The sequence below is a fragment of the Mus caroli genome, unplaced genomic scaffold, assembly GCF_978045245.1.
Source record: "Mus caroli unplaced genomic scaffold, Mus_caroli_1 scaffold_6, whole genome shotgun sequence".
In the NCBI taxonomy this organism is placed as follows: domain Eukaryota; kingdom Metazoa; phylum Chordata; class Mammalia; order Rodentia; family Muridae; genus Mus; species Mus caroli.
In genome coordinates, this window is record NW_028227261.1 from 30,502,702 (window position 1) to 30,524,558 (window position 21,857).

General features: G+C 49.6%; 1 protein-coding gene across 4 annotated transcripts in view; it reads right to left on the reverse strand.

The window, feature by feature from the left end:
* The window catches only part of Dlgap3 (DLG associated protein 3), a 67,712-nt gene that overhangs the window by 44,184 nt on the left and 1,671 nt on the right, over positions 1 to 21,857 (reverse strand). Inside the window, exon 1 of one of the 4 annotated variants that reach the window (XM_021160076.2) lies at positions 19,374 to 19,505. The exons of the other annotated variants lie outside the window; for them this stretch is intronic. The gene's annotated coding sequence lies outside the window, so the exon portion shown is untranslated. Of the gene's footprint in view, positions 1 to 19,373; positions 19,506 to 21,857 lie in introns of those variants that run through there. 4 annotated transcript variants of the gene reach the window in all.

The window sequence follows — 21,857 nt, forward strand, 5'->3', positions numbered from 1 at the left end:
GGTCATTTGAGTGTGGCCCCTATCCTTGAAGGGTCTGTAGTCTAACAGGAAGAACTCGAGGGACAGAATTATCAAGTCCCTATATTCTGGCGCAAGCTGTTCCTTCCTCCTTGGTTCTCTCTTCTCTCGAGCTCTCCTCCTGGCTAACACTTACTCTTAAGAAACCTCAACTTCCCATGGAGACTTCTTGTACTCTTTATTCTGGATTATGCCTCTCACTGGGCTTTTATGACACTCCAGGTACCCCCCAAGAAGCAGCAAGCACACTGGATAGAAATTGCTTGCTTTGGTCTCCATCTCTCCTACTACCAGTCTCTAGTAAGGTGAAAAAAAAAATTAGGTTCCAGTCATCTCTGACTTGAGCCAGTCCTAAGTCACTGTTCCCTGTGGGTGAGGAAGTAGCTGTGCAGGAGAGGTGACAAAATATTAGTCTGGCTTGGATTAACAGCTAGAGCAGAGTCAGTAGAGAGGAAAGAAGGAAGGCTTCCCAGAGATGAGGGCATTTGAAGTACAATATGGGTAGACAAAGGTTGGGTGTGGGATAAATTCCCAGTGGAAAAAACAGTGGGTACAGGGCAGACAAAAAAAATGCAAATACCAAATTCTGAGGGTTGGGCTTGGAATGTTCCAGAAGCTGGTGAGGGTTTGGCAAATACTGGAAGATGGGGAGTCAGAGAGGAAGATGACTCTCAAGTTTTCAGTAGCCGTGACTGGAAGACTAATGATGCCATTATTAGAGACGGGGATGTCAGAGGGAAGAACTCGATTTGGGGGCATGATTAATAATAGTGAAAGAGACACAGTCAGACATCAGGAAGAACTTCCTGACCCTGAGGAATGTGACACAATGGAAAGGATGGGAAGTCCATAAGAGTCGATAGAGGAAAGGTTCGGATATAAACTGCTCCCAGATCCAGGGCCTGGACCAAAGGAGCCATTTGTTATCTTGCCTAGAGAGACACTGGGGTGACATTACTGATACCAAGAGCCTGGCTCTATGGCAATTTTCCTTTATTGTCCTTTTGCTAGGATGAGAGGGAAGTTCAGACCAAGAAGCTTGGGCTCCTGTGGAAAACCGCCCAGAAGCGTCCCCCAACTGAGACGAGGCTTTGATTAACCCGGAGCTTTGTCTGTGGCATAGTCACAGACAAAAGGGGCACATATCAAACTGGAACCTCACACTGAACTACCTAACAGGGGATGTCCAAGTCCGAAGGTGTTCCCCGCCACCGGCTTCCTACAGCGGCTGCCACCAAGCTGCTCAGTTGCCATTGGAATGTTCTGTTTTGTTTTGTTTTGTTTCTTTCTTCTTAAGCTGTATGTATTTGTACATTATATGTATCGGTGTTTTCCCATCATGCATGTACATGCATCACATGTGTGCCTGGTGCCTGCTGAGGTCAGAGGTGTACAATCACTTGGAACTGGAGATCGTTATGAGCCACAACACGGATGCTGGGAGACACCCAGATCCTAGCAAGTGCTCTTAGGGACTGAGTCTGTCTCTCCCACCCTCTTGGCTTTGCTTTTGGAGAAAAGTTTCTTGACTCCTAGGCTGGCCTAGGACTCCTTCTATAACCCAGGGTGACCTTGAACTCCTGACCTTTCTGTATCCACTTCCCAAGTACTGGGTTTATAGGTATGAACCACCCCACCCAGCTTGTCGTCAAGCTCTGATTAAACTTGATTCTCTCTTGTTCTCACCAATCCACGTTCCCTTAACTTTGGTCTCAGACAGGAGCTCGCCAGATAGACCGCTAGCACCTATTCCCTACAGGAAGAACTGTCTAAGAACAAAACACTGCCCCAAACCAGGTCTATGGTATCAGACAAATGGGGTGATCTTCCAAGTTTAATATACCTGTCCACATACCATCCAGGACATTAGTGAACAGCAAATGACACAATACCTATGAAATCATTTTAAAACCCTAGGAAGTAGAGGCCAAGGAGATGGCTCAGTGGTGGACGGGGGGGGGGGGGGGGCTTGCAGCCAAGCCTGACAATCTGAGTTGGCTCCCCAAAGCCCACCAAGGAGAAGGAGAGAAGAGAGTCCCGAAGGTTGACCTTTGACCCCCCACATATGCCTCATGACATGCGTGCACACCCCCAGGAAAGCATTCACACTTAAGCAAATAATAAAATTAAATTTGAAAGCTTAAAATCCCACCGTGTGGTTGTGGTGGTGGTGCGCCCATTGAATCCCAGATCTTGGCAGGCAGAAGCAGACAGATCTCTGAGTTCAAGGCCAGCCTGGTCTACAGAGTGAGTTCCAGGACAGTCAGGGCTACACAGGGAAACTCAATCTCAAAAGACAAACCAAAAAAAAAAAAAAAAGTTGAAAATTCCCAAAGATTACACAGTGTAATCTCTAACATCACACCGTTATTTGGGGGCATTTTATTATTATTTTTAAAAGATGTGTTCTTTTCGATTATATACAGATTGTGTGTCTATGTGGGGTATTTGGATGTGAGTATTGCCGGCCACAGAGACCAGAGGCCTCTGAGTTTTCTGAGGTTTGAGTACTCAAGTGCCCAGCAAGAGCACTACTGGTTCTTCACCACTGAGCCATCTCTCCAGGCCATACTTTTTTCTTTTTTTCTTTAAGTTGAGGCAGGATCTCCCTATGCAGCCCAAGCCTGAAGGCCCTCCTCCCCCAGCCGCTTGAGCGTTGGAATTACAGGTGTTCAAGCAAATCCACCAGAAGCCTTTATTTGGGTGTCTAGGATCTTCAACATACAAACAGCAAACAATATAACTAAATACAAGTTACTGAAGGAGGGAGATATTCTATTCCTGAATTCGAAAAACAAGACAAAACAAAAAATTGCTCTCATGTAGCCCAAGCCAGCTCTGAATTCCTTACACAGTCAAAAATGACCTTGAATTTCTGATCCTCCTGCCTCCACCTCCAGAGTGCTAGGACTGCATTTGTTTGTCACTACACCCGGTTTTAAAGGAAAGATTTAATTATGAACTCGTATGCCTCAGATCCCATGCCTCCCCCTCTGCCCCCATCTCATCGCTAAATACAGTGAATGGGAGGGAGAACCAATCAAGGAGAGAGCTCGTCGCCCAATCCATCACCCCTTCCTATGGATCTTGCTTCCTAAAAATAGCTGTGCCCACTGAGTCCCATGCCCACCAATCACTGCTGGCGGAGGAGCGGAGAATGATTCCCAAACCCCTTTCCCTTCTTCCCAGCCTCCCTTGTGATGAAGCCATGCCATTCCATTGTGGCTAATGATTTATACATGAAAATATGAGGTTCCTGGGGGAAAAGTCTGCTTTCGTGACAAGGGATGGGGCTTACGGGTACCATCCTCCCTTCCCCCATGCTTTCTGGCTAGAATAAAACAATGATGACCAGATCCAGGGTACCCGGCTTGAGAGAGAGGCTTAGAAAGTCACAGAGATGTTAGTCCTGACACCATCGAGCCACAGAACCAACACAAGCGGTTGCCTTTCTCCAAGCCTATCTATGATGAGGAACAAACTCTATTTTAAACCCCTGTTGGCCAGATTTTCTGCATTTGCGACAGAAAGTGGTGCTACTGAATCCAGCTGCACCCCAAACATCACCTTCTGCTGGGGCATATGCAGGAGGCTCCTAACTTGTCTCCCCGTTCTGGTGACCCAAATTATCACTTGGTGATGCAGATGTGACCATACCGCTTCTCTGCTTTCTTCACCGGTATCCTTGGGTTAGCATTTTAAGCTGGTCAGCCGAGCCACACACCTGGTCCTTTCTGCTTTCCCACCATCCTCTCCCCACATGCTCCCCCCTCCCCTTGCTCACTCTCTCTGCTTCAGCCAAGCCAGCCCTTTTTCAGTTCCATGATCCCTCACATCATGGAGCCTACTCCCTGTCCAGAGAGCTTTTCCCCCACTCCACCTCTTCCTTGCTGACTTCGGTTTCCCCTTCAGATCTCAGCTTGGTTGTCGTTTCTTCAGGGACGCTTTCTCTGGCCTCCCTGACTAGGTCAGATCTCCCTGCTGCTTGCTCTCAGGGCATTCTGTACCCTTCTCTTATCTAGTTGCCATTTTAAATGTGTATGATTCTGTGGCTGTCTCTTTCCCGATAGGATGTGAATTCCAGGCAGGAATTCTGACCATCTTCAGCACATTCCCCTAGCCCCCGGCACAACGCTTGGCGCGTAGTAGGTATTTGTTGAGTATGCCTGTTTTGACTTAAGGCATTTGATCTGAATCCCAGGATGTGACTTCATCCCTCCATACATTCCCATCTAAAGAAATAGGACCTGAAGCCACCAAGATCACACGGAGAGATGATAGCGAAGCCGACATTGCCCGACTCCGCAGCCTGATGGCTTTGCTACTGCCTGCACCATTAGCCTTGAAAAGCTGAGCTGGTAAAATGTCATTTGAAAGTAACAGGTATTAAGCAACCGAACAAATAAAAAGACTGCATACATACCGCACAGCTAATGAGAGCCCTCATTTAACTTGCTTCTGTGTGGGGAATATAACGTCATGCCAAGTCCAAGGTCAAATAAAGAGACTAAAGGAAACTCCCTGAAGTTTCTTCGCCAGTATCCTTGAGTTAGCATCTTAATCTGGCCAACTAAGCCAAGCACCTGGCCCTTTCTCCTTTCCCATTATCCTCTTCCCAAACACTCCACCCTTACTTGTTCTCTCTGCTTCAGCCAAACCAGCCCAAGACAGGGTCTCGTGTAGCCTGAGCCAGTCTCTAATGCACTATGTATCAACCTTGAATTTGTAACAATCTTGCCTCTATCTCTGAGTCCTGGGACTAGAGACATGCCTGAAGTCTGGTTCATGTGGTTCTGGGGACCAAACCACAGGGCCATGTATTTGCCAGGCAAACACCTCTCCCAACTGAGCTACATCCCTGGCCCTACTTTTTCTCCATTTTACCAAATCAAGTCACCTTTCTTCTTATCCCATGACACAAGAGAGCCGCCCAGATGGTCAACCTCTGGACCAGGAAGGCAGCCACTTCTACAATTACCTGTGGCTGTCTATGAGTGGAGACCAGGAGGGTGCTGTGTGTGACAGGTTCTTCCATGATAGACCTCAAATTTATCTGGTAATGGAAGATGTGGCACAGATGCCGTCACCAAGAAATTACCCAATTTAGCGCCAACTACACAATTCAGCAATTAGTTTCTTACACCGGAACTTGCTGGGGGCCGCCAGGCTGGTGAGGTTGTTGTTACAAATCTCACTGGGAAGCCAGCTGTGTAATTCGCCAGGAGGTTGTCACTGCCCCAAGCAATTACCTTCCAGAAAAAGAATGGAAAATGGAAGAAGGAAAGGAGCTGCAGAAGAAGTCAGATTGCCTCCTCCCCTGCCCCAGGGTCAGCTGACATGCCTTCCCTGAGACCGAGGTGACTCCCAGGCCCACCCCTCATCAAAGCACTCACTGGAGTGGCTTTGCCATCTCACGATCTAGGTTCAAATCCCTTGCTACTCACTTGCTAGCTGGGTACACAGAGGCCAGTGATTCGCTGAGCTTGCACCATTTTCTCATCCATAAAATGGGGTCATTAGAGCCACCGTGAAGGTGTTAATGACGTGGTGGTTAATACTCAGCACATCAAGTCCTTAGCACTGTGGCTAACACAGTAAATGCTCTGCACAAGTGGCTAAAGTGACGGCTAGCGTTTGTTTTCTTCCTTCCTTCACCGGTTTACAGCGTGACCTTGAACAGGTCATTTACTCTCTCTGGGACAACTGCCTAAGGCTGGTGATCCTCTGCTGCCCAAGAGACAAGTTGTTCTTGACGGCCCACATCTGGGGACCAGGGATCCAGATGTGCTCAAGAAAAACCAGTGTCTTGGGGACTTACCCACAGGATGGCTTAGGTAAAGAGGGAGATTTTAAAAATTAAATATTAGCTGATTCGTTGTTTCCTTGGGATGCTGCTGGCAGAACTAGATAGGATGGTCCAGAGAGCTGCGAAAAGATGTTGCGGCTCTTTGACAGGGGTCAGCTTTATCCCTTCCCACAGGGCCTATGAGGTCATCCCCATACTGGTTTCAATCAAACAGATTTCCTAGCCAGTGAGGTCTAGGGTTTGTTTTGTTGCTGGGAGCCAGGCTTCCTCCATGCCTGTGACTGAACCATGTGTGCTGTTGGGAGCTCTAGCTTCAGGTTGTACTTAGCCATCCCCTTTCCCTGTATCAACTGAACTAACAGAGCTAGGAGTGTGCCGCTTCCCTGTTTGACAGCAGCGGCATGCCCACTGGAAATAGGATTGGGGGTGGGGGGCACTGAACTATAACACAAAACCTCTGGCCCACAACTCAAATTCCACAATTATTTATCTCTGCCTATGGATTCCTCTCACCCCATCACCTCTTCTTGTATCCACTTTCATCTAAGCCTCCTTAATCAATCTGACCTTAGTTTGGCTGTGGTATCTCTGCCAGCATCTCTGTTGCTAGGTGGGTGCCTCAGTCCCTGGCTTCTCTCAGCCCAGCCCCATGGCCCAACCCTAGCCCTTAAGCCTCCAAGGAAAAATGTCTCCCGTACTGTCCTTACCACAGCAAGGGGAGGGGGGCAGAATGGAAGGAGGGAAGTTTACAGATATATTCCTTTACCTTCATTACTTTATTTAATCAGGTCTTTCTGGGAGCTCGGAGCAAGAGGGCTGCAGAAAATGGGCTTCCTCTTCCAAAACACTCAAGACATTTCAGCAGGGCTGAGTCTAAATGCATCTCCTGACCCATCAGACAGTGCTCATGCAAGCCTGTGCATAACCCATACCACCTATAATCTCTTTGAAAATCCCACCTCAGGGGGGCTTGGCACTTGATGTTCTCACGGCCAGAACACTCTGCCCCAGATATTCCCATGGCTTCCTCTGTCTCATCTTGCTGGGCTCAGTTCCGACAGGCTTTCCCTAACCGCTCACTCTAACGAAAGTCTAACCTTATCTTCCCCGGGGTTCTTTCTACGCCACCCTGGTCTGCCGCCCCAAAGCACTTATGGATCTTTGAAATTGCTTTCTTCACCCATTACATTTTTATGGTATGTCTTCAGCTCCAAGGGGGCAGTGACTAGGCCTGTGTTCGTCTGTGATCTAGAAGGCATGGTACTGGCAGACGGGAATGAATGGCTTCCCTGCTGCCCTCGCCCACTCTCCTGTGCACAGAAGCCAGAGGAAAGGACCTCCCCAGCCTTCCCTCCAAAGGCTTTGGAGAGCTCAGAAAGACCGGTATTGGAAATCCTGTGTCTAAACACAGCCCAGCTCTCGCTGATCGCTTGTATCTATCAGACGTGCTCTCTGGCACGGGGAAGGTGTGGTGGAGAAGACAGAAGAGAGGGGATGATCCTTACAGTGAGTGCTGCAGAGACAGACAAGACTATGAGGGGGCTCTGAGGGACTGAGCTGTAGGATCCAGGCTCAGTGCCCACCGCCAGCCCCAAGTCTTGCCACTCAGACTTGTTGGATCCCAGATCCTTCTCTAGCTGGGGCCACAGAGCCAAGAAGTCCTGCATACCAAATATGAGCTTCCTCCTCCTTAACCAGGGCTTCCAAAAGACCTCAGATACAGCCTCGCTGACCAACCTTCTCTCTCAGAGCCAACTGTTTCCAGCCCCTCTACTCTCAGTTATGTCTGCCACCACCCCGCCCCACCCCAACTCCTCAAGGGTCTCCAAGATCCCAAGTTTGGGAGCGTTCGCCTGCTGAGAGAAGTCTCAGGACCAGAACTCCTAGAAGACTCTATCCAGTGGTGGCTAGTGACAGAGAGTGTCTTTTCTAAGTTTTGAGCTAAACAATTCAGATTTATAGTCCACCAAACATGGGCCCTAAGGAATTGTCTCCCTCTCTGACAAAGTCCCCCTATGCTCAAAAAGGGACAGGAATGGTTTCGTTCTTGGGTCTACGATGCCACAAGGGTTAAAGTAAAGCAGATAAGATGTCCAGCCCAGGGCTGAGGGCTGGCTGAAGATGAAGGGGAAGTCATTTAAATGCATGAGAATTAAACGCAGGGCCTCTTGGAGAGGATTTCTCAGACAGCCTTGGGCAGAGACCTGCAACCATGCCTGGTGCATCAGAAACGGGTGCCGTAGAAACTCTTTTTTTTTTTTTTTTGCATCCAGGAATTTGCTTGCCTAGAATACCTCTGAACACCTCCCACATCTCGAGCACGCAGAACGCAGCAGAGCAGCCCCAGTGTCCCAAAATGGAGGAACCTGAAGAAATCAGTCTTTAGGTTCACAGACTTCCAGAGTCCTCGGTGGCCATAGATGGCAGTCTCTCTCCCCACTCCAGAGACGGAGAAGAGAGAGCTTAACCGTCTCACACGGAGGACTGAAGTGATGCTATCTACCTGAGCCTGTGCTACCTCAGTTGACCTCTAAACAGCTTGTTTTCACTGCCTGGGTTTTAATGTTCTCATCTGTAAAAATGGAGACAGTGTTATTTGCCTCCTTGAGTTGTAGATAACCAATAACCAATTGATCCGTCCAAGTTATAGTGTATTGATCTCCATCCTCACGTCTGTTCTAACATGAATATCATAGCATCTTCTTTCATGTGTGTGTGACTCGCTCTGGCCTCCGAGGTGTTGCCAGACTGCCAGGGCCACCAGAGAATAAGAGGCAGGAGCCAAGTCCCAACAGGGGTCCAGCAGACATGTGATTCTGTGGCAGGCCAAGTGCACAGCCTTTTCTACTTCCAGCCTAGCCAACTGGTCGTGTGTCTCTGCCGTGGAACCTACAACTGAGGGTTAGCATCCCGTCCCCCAATCCTTCTGGCACAGGGATGTCTAGCTCAAAGGCCCATCTTCTCCTTCTGGGTCCATGCCACAGGAGAATCAAGTTCAAGGCTGGACCCTTTTAAGGGTCTTTTGTTGGCTGATGCTTGGTTGGTATCTCCTAACCTTCTGGTCTGCCTGAAGTCTACTGACCCTGACTCAGCTGCAGGAACGCCGAAGCCCAGTTCTCCTCTGAACCTCCGAACCTCTGAACGTTGAGGATCTGAGAACAGAATGGGAAGCTGAGGGGTGGGGAGCACTGGGGAGTACAGGGGATCACACGAGTCAGGTGTGCAGGGCAAGAAGCAGCATACACTGTAACAGCCAGCCACCGAGCAGAGAGACCTTCCTGCCAATGGCACCTCTGATGCATTTGAGACGGGCTCACAAGTAGCCAGGCTAGCCTCAAACCCACGTTGTAGCTGAAATGACCATAAATAACTGGCCATCCTGTCCCCACCTCGAAAGAACTGAGATCCTAAGCGTACGTCATGCCCAGTGTATGCAGTGCTTAAGGATCCTGCTCATGGTTCTGTAGAAGCTGGGCAAGCATTCTGTCAGCTAAGCTACATCCCAGCCCTGCATAAAGTATTAACTAAGAGTTACCTTCCCATGAAGCCCAAGACAGAGCAGATGCTAACTCCTCTTCTGCACGGTAAGATAAATGTGGGGTGCAAGGGTTAAACTCCTTAGAGGCTAGGATCAGATATCTATTTCTACATGGCCAAGCAAAGCATACAGTAGATTCTCAATGAGTTCAGCTTCAGTGACTGAGTCACCAAGAAGCAGCAACCAACAGCTGATGCACTGGAAGGAGGGAGAAACAGCACTGCACCTGGGCCAGACTTCCAGAGCAGACAGAGCTTGTGTCCTGCCCAGGGAGGAATACAAGCAGAGTCCGGCACAGAACAGAAAAGCCTCAGCTGCCTGTTAACTTAGAAGGAAGGCTATGGTTTATAGCCCAAGCTGGCCTTGAACTTGCTATGTAGTCAAGAATGACATTAGTATTAGTAGTAACTATAGTCATTTGTTTGTTTGTTGTTTGGTTGGTTTTTGTGACAGAATCTCACTTCATAGCTCTGGCTAGTCTAGAACTCACTGTGTAGACCAGGCTAGTCTTGAACTCACAGAGATCCTCCTGCCTCTGCTTCCTGAGTGCTGGGTAAAAGGGTGTGCCACCACGCCCAGCCCTGGCTGAGGATAACTATAAAACTTCTGTTTCTCCTGCCTCTACCTCCTGACTACTGAGATTTCAGGAGAGTTCTATGTGGTGATGAAGATGGAAAACAGGGTCATGTGTGCCAGGTGAATACTCTTCCAACTGAGCTATATCCCTGGCTGTCCCAGAATTGTCTATATAGACCACAGGGATCCACCTGCACTCACAGGGATCCACCTGCCTCTTGGGTATTAGGATTAAAGGTGTGTGCTACCATGTCAAGAAAGAAAGAAAAGGAAGGAAGGAAGGAAGGAAGGAAGGAAGGAAGGAAGGAAGGAAGGAAAGAAGGGAGGGAGGAAGGAAGGAAGGAAGGGAGGGAGGGAGGGAGGGAGGGAGGGAGAGAGAGAGAGAGAGAGAGAGAGAGAGAGAGAGAGAAGAAAGAAAGAAAAGAAAAGAAAAGAAAAGAAAAGAAAAGAAAAGAAAAGAAAAGAAAAGAAAAGAAAAGAAAAGAAAAGAAAAGAAAAGAAAGAGTCAGGGCCTTAATCCCTGCACTTGGAAGGCAGAGGCTGCCTGGATCTCAGTGTTTGAGACCAGTTCGGTCTACAGAGCAAGTTCCAGGACATCTAGAGGTACACAGAGTCTCATTATGTATCCCTGGCTAGCCTGGACTTACATAGACCAGGCTAACCTCAACAAAATCACAAGTTAGGCTGGGAGATAATACAGTGGTAGAATGTTTGTCTAGCATCTACAAGGCCTTGGGTTTGATCCCCCACATCATGATCACACACACAAAATGCCAACAATCTGCCTGCCTCTGCCTCTCCAATGCTGGGACTACATATATGCACCACTATGCCCAACAACTTTAAAAATGTCTCATTCATTCATTCGCTCTTACTTATGTATATGTGTGTAAAACTGCTTGTCTGCTCATGCACCACGTATGTGCAATGTTCACAGGGAACACAAGAGGGCATTGGCATTACAAGCAAGTATGAGCCATCCAGTGTGGGTGCCGGGAATCCAGTCCCAGTCCTCTACAGGAGCAGCAAATGCTCTTAACCACGGCCATTGTTCTAGCCCCTAGTTTTGGCTTTTGAGACATCTAACTATACTCATCTTAGGGTGGCCTGAAACTCAATGTATAGCCCAGGCTAGACCCAAAGTCATTCATTTATGAAACCTCTGCCTCAGCATCCCAAGTACTGGGATTACAGGAGTGCACCACCACTTGGGCTAAGATCAGCTCTTTGAATTCTGTAAATGTGCAAGCACTGTGTTAAACTGTATAGGAGAAAAATAATCTTCTCACACAGTTACCACAACTGCCCATGGTAGGTACCATCCTCCATCCCATCTAACAGATAAGAAAACTGAGACTTAACATGTAAAGAAAATTTCTTGAGGTGATACAGATGGTAGAACACGGGGCTGATAGTCTCAGCCTCAAGGAGACCAGGTTCAGATTGAACAGGTATGCATCAGAAACACCTTTCTGAGTCAAGATCTCGGATGAGGTCAGCCGATAGACCCCACCCCACCCCGTAGGTCTGACTCAGCATCACCTCAGGAAAGCTCCACCCCTACCATTTCTCCCTCACACATGGCCACACACATACCTCAAACTGCCCACTCACCTTTTACCTCATGTCCATCCAGATGTTAATCACCACCCCTATGCAATCATCCACACACGCCTTACACAGCACTTACTCTCGTAGAGAGTCCGGGACACTTAGCATGTAGAAACACAGTTCCCACAAGAGTTTTTCCCACATCTGCATTACCACCCAAAAGACACCGATCTCTGGGTGCACAGACACAAGCATGACATACCCTTCATCCACACCCTTATCTCCCTAGGAGAGTTCTATGTGTTCCTATCTCACAGGCACCCACACCCGCTCAATGCCATACATCAAATCCCCCCCCAACAAGAACTTTATCCATCGTTCCCAAATCCAATACTAGGCCCAGGTGAGCAATGATACTCCCTTCCTCTGGGCTTGGCCAGGCAGCCCAAAGAGGGAGAGAAGGCTCGGCCTGCCTGTGATGGATGGAATTAATCTACTGAGCTAGAGAAACTAAATAATTAAATCCCTAATCACCCCCCCAAGTCAGCCCAGGCCAATATAGTTGAGGGAGGGGGAGCACTGAGGCCCAGACCAATATCCTAGAAGAGGAGGGGCTGAGGAACCAGACCCAAGCAGAAGCCTTTTGAGGGGGTCTCCTCGAGGAGCTGCAGCAGGCAGACAAGCACAGCAGGCTTCCCTTTTCCCTTGGAAAAGAGCGGCTTAGGAAGCTGGGCTACCACTGGCCACTGAAACAAACCCGGTGAGGGCACAGCCTTCCCTCCATCCCCAGAATCCTTGCTGTGAAATGGGAGGTGTATCCTGGGACTGTCAGGGGCTAGGAAAAGGGACACTCAAAAAGCCAAGGGCTGTGGCATTCAAGGGCATCTGCCCAAAAAGGCTGACTGCTCTCAGACCAGCTTTGGCCCTGGCTTCCCGCCCCCCACCTCCACCCCCACCCCCTTCAAAGCAGGCTCTTCCCTAAGCCCAGTACAGATGGCAGTGAAGAAGCCCTCCACAGAGGTGCACCTGCTTCCCCGAGAAGTGGGTCCAGCACGTGGCAAAGAGGCTGAGGAATGGGGCAGAGGCCTAGGCAGGGGGGCTCTGGGAATCAGCCTGGGAACAGGCCCCAGTCCGATTGGTTGAAAAGTGGGTCATTTTCCTTTTGAAAAATAGTGAGAAAATGGAGAAGTAGGTCGGGCTCTCATCCCCTCAGCCCCAGACACCACCCCCCGACTTGTATGGGGAGACATGGAGAAGTGTGCATGTGCAAAAACTCCATGTTCCCCAGAACCCCAGCCAAGGTCCACGTGTAAGAGGCCAAGGTCATCTTTACTCAGGCCAGTCAAGGACAAGCACACTCTGTAGCCAGGACAGAAACACAGCCACACCCTCCCCTGGGGTCTCTGGGGAGAAAGGAGTTAGACCTGGTCCAAGCAGAGGAGAGAGGACCCTAGCATAAGGAACTCTGAGAAGCCCCCTCCCATTTTCACATCGCGACACCTCTCCTCTCTTCTCCTCCCTTTCCTCTTCGTCCACGTGGGCAGAGTCGTTGCCATGACACCGCGGGCAGGTGGGCGGCTCTGGCGGCGGTTTCGGCCCAACCCCCAAGCTCACAGCCCAGGTGGGAAGGGAGAGGCTTGCAGCACCCGTCCCCTAGTCCCCAAAGAGATAGGAGAGCAACAGAAGAGTCCCCTCCACCCCACAACCTAGAATGGGTTTAGGACCAACCTCTCTGTTGCAAAGCAGTCCAGCTCTAGGTAGAGGACTGGAGGGTGAACACTCAAAGAGATCTTTAGCCTTGAATAATCTCTTTCCCCAAAGGTCAGGCAGGGGGTGGGGGAAGGGTGACCCCCAACCCCCATTTCTTTCTCTAGTTCTCACCATCAGTGATCACAGACTGTGCTTTGGTTCCTTCTTACTAGCAGCCCACTGGTCCTGCCTGAGGTCCGACCTTAGTTCCCCATTCTACAGTACAAGGGCAAAGCCCCTGGCTCTCTTGAGAGAGGAAGAAATCATCCGTCAAATCACAAAGAGAAATTCCTCCCACACTACCAAGTCCCAGACCATCCTATAGAAACGGGACCTGACTTCATATCAAAGACCCAGGCAGGAACCAAGAGCTCCCAGCATCTCTAGCTGCCGTGCCCGCCCTACCAGGGGAGGAGTTGGACTGGTAAGAGAGAATACCACATCTGATTTCAGGAAGTCTGAGCTGTGCCTAAGCTTTCCAGCTCGCCCTTCTCTTTCTCTGTCTCCAAGGCTGTGTCTGTGGCTCTGCTTTGCTAAGGTCCTTCCTGTTGTTCAGTATCCCGCCTGCCATCTAGCCTGTTCCCTAAGGCTTTGCATCACCGTCACCGATGCAATGGAACCACAGAGACCCTGCTTAGCAGCCCTCTGCAGCCTGGCTGGCAGAGGTGGGCGTGTGTGGGTTGGTAGTGACAAAATCCTAAAGGAAGGGGGAATGGCAGCCAGGGTTAGCTGGAGGGTGTCCAGCTTCTCATGGGGGTATGAGTCGTGACATACACACAGCGAGACACACACACATACACACACTCCCGCACTTCTACTTCCCTCCTTAGCCTTCGCTCTGTGTGTGCGCGAGTGTGTGTGTGTGTGTCTGTGTGTTTGTGTGTGCGAATGTGTGTATGTGTGTGTGCGTGTGCGTGTGTGTGTGTGTACACATACATGCATAGGTGTGAACAGTCTCCTCTTCCTCCACGGTTAATACCCTACATCAGGCCACCCTCATCCTCACTTCTCACCAAGGCTATCACAACAGCATCCCCAAACCAGTCTCCCCGCCTCACACCTTGACCCACTCATCGTATCAACAGCTAGTGTGTGATCCCTCTATAATCTGTTACAAATAAACTGAGAGTGCTTCACTCCAAGCCAGATACGCTTCCTGTGCGCAGTCAAGAATGCAATGAGCGAGGCCCACGAACCTCCCATTTCCCAGGAAGTTTATGGTCTGGTGGGATGGGAAACCAAGATATGAGGTAATGGTGGTGGCGAGTGAAAATTTAAAATATATATAAACTGGGGTGCGGCAGTAGAGCAGCAAGAGGCTATTTAAGTTAGGCTGCTGGGGAGGGAGGCCTCTGCAGAAGAGAGACTTTTGAGCCAAGATTTGAAGAAAGGGAGGGGGGGATGGTGTGAATGTCTAAAAGAGCATCTCCGGGCTGAGGGGAAGGGAAAGCATCAAGCCTCGTGGTGGAACTTTCCAGCTTCTCTATGGGATGGGAAGGAAGCCTCTTGGGACCAGGGAGGCAATGGACAATGATTTCACACTTAATACTCTGGCCCCACCCACTATGCACTCCGAAGGTGGCTCCTGGTGAGATAGAAAGCATGAGCACGGCTGGAGACACACTTGCCTAGTATGCAGAAAGCCCTGGGTTTGAGTCCCCCCAACACTACCTAAAATCTATCATGGTGGTGCATGCCTGTAATTACAGCACTCAAGAAGTAGAGGCAGAGGGAAGCTCAAATTTAAGGTCATTCTCTGCTAGGTGGTGTGTCTGAGGCCAGCTTGATTTGAAACCCTGTCTCAGAAAGGGGTGAGAAAGAGACAAGGAAGAAGAAGGGAGTTGGGGTATGGGGTGGGTGGGAGGTATAGTCTTATCCTATTCCAGCCCCTGAGTCCATGGAGCAAGGGTGGAGGGTGGGAGACAGGCTGGGACCTTTCCTCTTTATAGTTTTTATACATTTGTTTATGTGTATATTTGTTTACTCGCTTGTGGCATGCACGGCGTGCATGTGGAGGGCAGAGCACCTGAGGAAGGGAGCTCTCTCCTTCAACCATGTAGGTTCTGGAGACTGAACTCATCAGGTTTGGTGTCAAATGCCTTTACCCACTGAGCCATCTCACCGGTGGCCCAATTGGACACTTCTTGCTCCGTAATACCAGGCCTCTCGGTTGCTCACATGTCAAAAGCTTGCTCTTCTTTTAAGCCTTGGCTCCACCCCCTCCACTTTCTTTGGGTCCTTGTCAAACTCCTCCCTCCCACTCCAGAGCTGACCCAACGTTCTCCTCAGATTCATGGTGCCCTCTAGGCTCACATGCCTCCACATTTTCTCCTTAGACTTCAAGTCACTCCAAGTTCAGGAGCATCGAGTGCCGAGTGCAATCTGTAGAATGTTGTCAGCGTAAGCTAGACATTGACTGGGTGACTATGTGCCCTCGGTGAGGCACGTGGGATGGAACAGGGACTGCAGATAAGCCCTCATCAGCCTTGGATGAGACAGGCACGGTGGCTCATACCAGTAATCCCAATACTCAGGATGCTGAGACAGGAGTTTTGCCATGAATCTGAGGCCATTATGGGATACATTCTGAGTTCTGTGCCATCCTATAGTACAGAGTAAGACTCTGTCTCAAAACACAAAGAATTGAGTACACGAAATACAGAGGCTTATGGCTACAAGTTGCCATTAGGCCACAGCCACCATATACTGGGACAGTTCATATACATTGTTCACATATGTGTGTATGTTAACATGTATGGGCCTATCCGTGTGTATGTGTGTATAAATTTGTTTTCCTATGCATATTAGAAAGCATACTTATGTTATATGTGCATATACTACCATAGATAAGTAATACCCACATTGCTACATGCCCTGTATGGGCACACACACACATACATACTGGGCCTCCTTAATATCCCCTGACCCCTCCTGCTACCACCTTGTTCTTAATTCACGAAACCTCTAGAGTAGTGTTGATATTGCTCCTCTACACTTCCCCACAAACACCCCTAAACATCACAGCATCTGGACAAAATCAGGACTGGATCTCCTTCACAGCTGTCATCAAGATTTCCCTCTGTAAACTGCCTTCACATGAGTGGTGATGGGCACTAGCTGGCTTCCTAGGACATGGGAATTAGAGACACCTGCTTTCTGGAGAAGAGCCACAGACATCAGAGTGGATCAAGTTCAAGCTAGTCGGAAAATAACTTTCGGACAAGGCCAATGTTGAGTCAACTTCAATATCTATCTCTCTCTATGAATCAAGTTTATGTACATATATGCATGTGCTCCTAAATCATTCAGTAAATATGTATGTATTTATTTATAAATAAATACATACATAGACTCACATTCATGTTCATGTACACATGACCACACATCTATATTGCTGGGTGAGCACATCACACACCCATCTGCTGGTTTAGCTGCCTTCACAGTCAAATGTATAAATGGATGTATACAAAGTCATACATAGCCAGGCGTGGTGGCCGTCTTTAACCCCAGCACTTGGGAGGCAGAGACAGGCGGATTTCTGAGTTCAAGGCCAGCTTGGTCTACAGAGTAAGTTCCAGGACAGCCAGAGCTACACAACACACACACAAGTCTCACAGACCCACTCACAATACAGGCAGCTTCCCCCATCCCCCAGGCTTCTTTACCCTGTCCACAAAGACTGAAACCCATCCTTGTATTTCCTATATTTATATTTATTTATTTGCAACTTGCAAGGCTCCCACCTCTCCATTGCAAAGCTATTCCTGTTAGTTACAGGGAACACCCAACTCCGGGCCATGTTTTGAAATCCCCTTGTCCCATGCCTGGCAAAAACAGTATCTGCTCAGACATCTTGGGTAAAGATAACAATAAAGTTGGTATAACTCATACTGTCCAAGAGGCAGCCCACCACCACACATGCATCCCTTAGTTATAGGAGAAGGGGAAAGATAGTCCTACTGACACGTCTGGGTAGGTTTCTCCACTCCCAAACTCTGAAACAGAGACTGAGGCAGAGAAAGAACAGTAAATGAACTACTTTGTATCCTGAAGCCTCCTGGGACGCCCCTCTTCTTCCCTTCAGAGTAGTTCCATGTTGTCCAGCTTCCCGAGGCAATCAGTCTGAGAGCCCTGACAAGGGAGAAGGCAGACCAGGACTCTCAGAAACGTAAAGGGGATGACCCGGGCTGAAAATCATAAAAGCAAGTGTTTCTAAACAGGAGCCACTCAGGGACAGAGAGGCAAGCTGCGGACACCTCCTCCTGGAAGAGAAGCAACTGCTAGAACACTGGATCATGAATAGCAGGACTCTCTAAGGGGCCAGGGAGAAGGGGGTGGACACCAAGCCTTCCATGAGGGGGTGGAGGGGTGACTGCTTCAGGCAGTAGCAGCAGCTCCAGAGCCTTATCAAAGCTGTTATGTAACCAAGGGAGCCGAGTGGAGCACAAACACCTCCCCTCCCCAAACAGGCACCCACACCCACACCCACCACCTCCCAGCACCCACAAGCATACGAAAACTCAGCTCCTCTCAAGCAGCTCAAGGGGGAATCATCTTGTGTTACATCAAAAACATGATGGGTGAAGGGCCCCTCGTTAACCCAGAGTCCTATGAGGGGAGGGAAGGAGAGACTGGTTCAGTTTGAGACCTCTGGAAATCTCTCTCACATCTTGAATTTCCTGCCACACCCAATGGCTGCCCAGAGTCCTCTGGAAACCGTTCCCTGCCCCTCCCACTCAGAAGGATCCCATTTGAATATTTGATTGTGCTCTTGGGGATGGGAGGTGAGCTGCCATCAACCCCTCCTGCCTGTTGTTTCCCCCACACACTGTCTCATCTGCATGTCCTGACATTTGGCTCTCATCCCCCTGGGATGACAAGGAACGGGACCTGAAGAAATAACTCCTTGCTCTATTCCCTCTGTGGTTACAAAAGCAAAGCAGAAGAACCCAGATATTTCACATGACCCTGACCGCAGGTCAGTAGGGGAAAAGCTATCCAGAGAAGCTGAACGTCGGAACCCAGAACTCCTCCTTCCATTTGGATTTTTTTTTTACTCCCCCAGATCTTCCTTTTCCCTGCTGCCCTGTCTCCAGTAGCCTCCTCCTTCTCTTCTCCATGGCACTGAACAACCCCACCCACTCCTTGAATCCTTTGCTGAGAAATCTTCCTCCCCAACAAAAGTCTCTCCCAAATGATGCATTGAGCCAGGGCTGGGGATGGGCAGAGCACAAGCAGACTTTCAGAATATTTTAGGGTTCCTCTTCTCAAATCTAAAGTTATGGTTTAGCAGGTTGGCACCAAGTGGCCAATCAATTTTCCTGAGCACCATCCACTATAGTCTACCCTGCCAGACTCAAACTCAGAATGTCTTGAGTCTGAACTTTTGGGACCCAAAGGGAAACTTATGGACTCACCCAGGGTCCATAAGTTTGTTGTACTAGTATGATCTCAGAAGAATAAAGCTCACGGCCACAATTGCATTGCCCCTTCCTAGCCCCACACTAACAAGTTTTGGCAAGAGGAAGGCGAACTCAAACAGGGAAAAGAAAGTCCTTTTACCAAATGCCACTAACAACTGTGAGGCCTGAATTTATAAGAATGACCTCAGAATTTATAATTCTATCCAGGGACTCTGCCCTTGGAAAGTGGGTCACTTGGGAGAATTTTTCTAGTGCTAACCCTTAGTACTACTGCCCAGGCACCTTTCCGTCAACGGCTCAAAAGCCTTTCAGTACCCGGGACAGCTCCAAAGGAGCGCTTCTCTGCCGAGGATCCTTCAGCACTGGGGACAGTTCCCACAGCCACTCTGCAGCGGTGCGGGGTGGGGGGGCGGTGCGGGGGGGGGGGTCCAAAGCCCAGACAGCAAGAAAGAAGCTTTACCCAAGGAAACCCCTCTGACCATAAAACTCCCACCTTTGCTCCAGTCCCCTGTCACACCTCACATCCCTCCCTTCCCTGAAGGTCTCAAAAGAGAGAAGAAATCCAGACCAGGAGCGGAGCGTCCCTGAAGAAGCCTAGAAAGAGGACCCCACCCACCTCCTCTCAGTCTCGAGCCTCTCAACACCACTCACAGCTGGTTCGAAAAAGCATTCTCCTTCTTAACCACCACCCCAAAATAAAATAAATACTCACGTGGGGGCTCTCAGCCCTGTAGGCAGATGTGTTGGGAGGAGGAAGAGAGAGATAGCTCCCCACACCCTGTCCTGAACCCCCTTTCTGAAGGAGCCAGCTCCCATCTGGACTGGGGGGAGGAGAGGCATGTGGAACCACTGAGTGAGGGGAAAAGAGAGGGGAAGAAACAGGAGCGGGGGACTGCAGGGCGGGGGTGTTGGGATGGGGGCGAGGGAATCCTTTTTAATTTCATTCTCTCCCCATGTCTACATCAGCCCTGCAGGCTCAGCTCTTTAATATTTACACACAGGAAGAGGAGAGGATGAGAAAGAACAGAGAGCAGGGGGAGGGGGGGCAGGGACTACCTGAGCTCAAAGGGCACAGAGGCAGAAGACTTGGAGAGCTGAGAGCTTGGATTCCCTGTATCACCACCCCCAGCCCACTCCCATACTGAGCTCTGGACTGGAAGGAAGAAGAACCCTGGGCCCATTCTGTCCCTTTGTTAACAAGATACTTTGAAGCTGCATCAGAAAAAGATCAGATCCCCACCCACATACCTGGACACCCCCACAAACCCAGATTTCTTGGGTGCCTTATGTGCAGATGGGAGAGGCAGTATTCATACACAAGTGTGCTGGGATGCTTGGAGTGTGTTTGCCTGTGGGCTGCGGTATATGTGCACATGAACATGTCAGCTAGCATGCACAAGTTTATGAAAGCATGAAGCTAGTCACACATTAACCACCCAAGAAATCAAACCTGTGCGACCACATTTGTAACTCAGCTCCCAAGCCACCTTACCTCTTTGCCCATGGCTCTCTAGCAAAGAAACCCAGGGGAAAGGCCATCCAGCCTTCTCAGACTCTCTTCTTCCCAGGCCCCTCCTTCCTAAGCCTCACTTTTTCTGTCTGTAACATGGGAAGAAGGGCTAATGGGAAAGGATGCTGCACTGAGCCCAGGGGCCCAACAAGTTATTAGCATCGATGAGCTGGCAGCTTGTTACCATAACGATGGTGCCACCGCCTCACCCCAGCTCAAACCCAGACTCCCCAGACGGCAGGAGGCCCGCTGAGCCAGCAGCCTTCAGACTGAAGGTGGGGTAGATAAAGAGGGAATTGAGACATGATGCTTGCAGAGTGGAGGGTACACAGCTGCTCTTCCAACCCCCCACTGAGAAACGAAGCTTTGACTCCCCCAAGTGGGAGTAAAATCAAAGTCTGAGAAGGCTTCTTGACCATGGGGGTAGGAAGACACTGGGAAAGTCTCTATAGCTTGTCTGATTACAGCTTCATGATTATACTCTTTCCCAACACACACACACATACACACACACATGCACACACACATACACACACATACACACACCCCTTAATTTCAGTCACTTGAAACCAAACAGAAAGCCCCCTCATTCAACAGCAGTTTCCTCTCCAGTAAAAATGAGGCCAATTATGTTTACCATTTGCTCTAAACTCCTGGAAGACTGGGACAGAAAGGGTTCAGGCAGCTACACACCCTTTTCAATCAGACAAGACTCAGAAGTTTCTCTACCCAGCAGAAGCCCAATAAGGGGGGGGGATTGCCAGCCCAGTGAGAGGCAAAAATGCATGGGAAGAAAAGCACCAACATCAGCTGCAAGAGATGCAGATGCTAAACGTCAGGCAGCTGCTAAAAGCAGGCATCGAGAAAGAAGGAAGTCTGAAGTTGGGCCTAGAGCAGCACTGGTAGCCAGCTGGAACTAAGCCAGCCATGACCTTCCTCTGTGGTGGGTCTGCCAGTATCCCCAACCCCAGAAATACCTGTAACCTCCTCTATTCGGAGCAGAGTCCCAGGCTGACGGATTGACAGCCTTAGACATATTGAGTCTTCATTTCCCCTACCCGCCTGCACATTCGGCTCTGAGGGGGGTTGGGGAGTTTGGGGATGGAATGTGAAGGTTAGGAAATTACCTGTGGGGACACTAGTCTAGGAATCCACAGGTCCATTGGGTGACCTTGAGTAGGTCTCCTCTCTTTCAGATTCCCCAATTTGTAATTAAGAGGTTGGATCAAGTCGACTGTAAAGGTTCTTCCTCTGCCTGTCATTCTATAGCTTCCTGCAAGCTCATTCCTTGGATGTGAGCCCCCTGGCACAAAATGCAGTGGGCACTGCCTGCCAGATCAGTGGGGCAGTGGGGGGAGTGCGGGGGCTGCATTTGAGGCTGTTCATCCTGTATTCACGTTCCTTTTAGAAACACCTGCCACCCTAGCCCTCCCAGCTCTCTTTTTAGACCCTGATTCACTGCCAACTCACGAAGCTCTCCCTCCCCTCCCTCCTCTCTTCTCCCTCATCTCTCTCTTTTAGGCACTGACAGCTGGGTACAGAAGTAGACCCCCCACATGCACTCAGGGGATAGTGGACAGAAGTGGAGGGCAGTGATCCAGTGTCAGGGAAAACACACTAGAAAGTCCTACTCTCTAACTGTGGCCTAACTGGGTTTCTTGGGTCAATGGAAGACCTGGGTGAAAA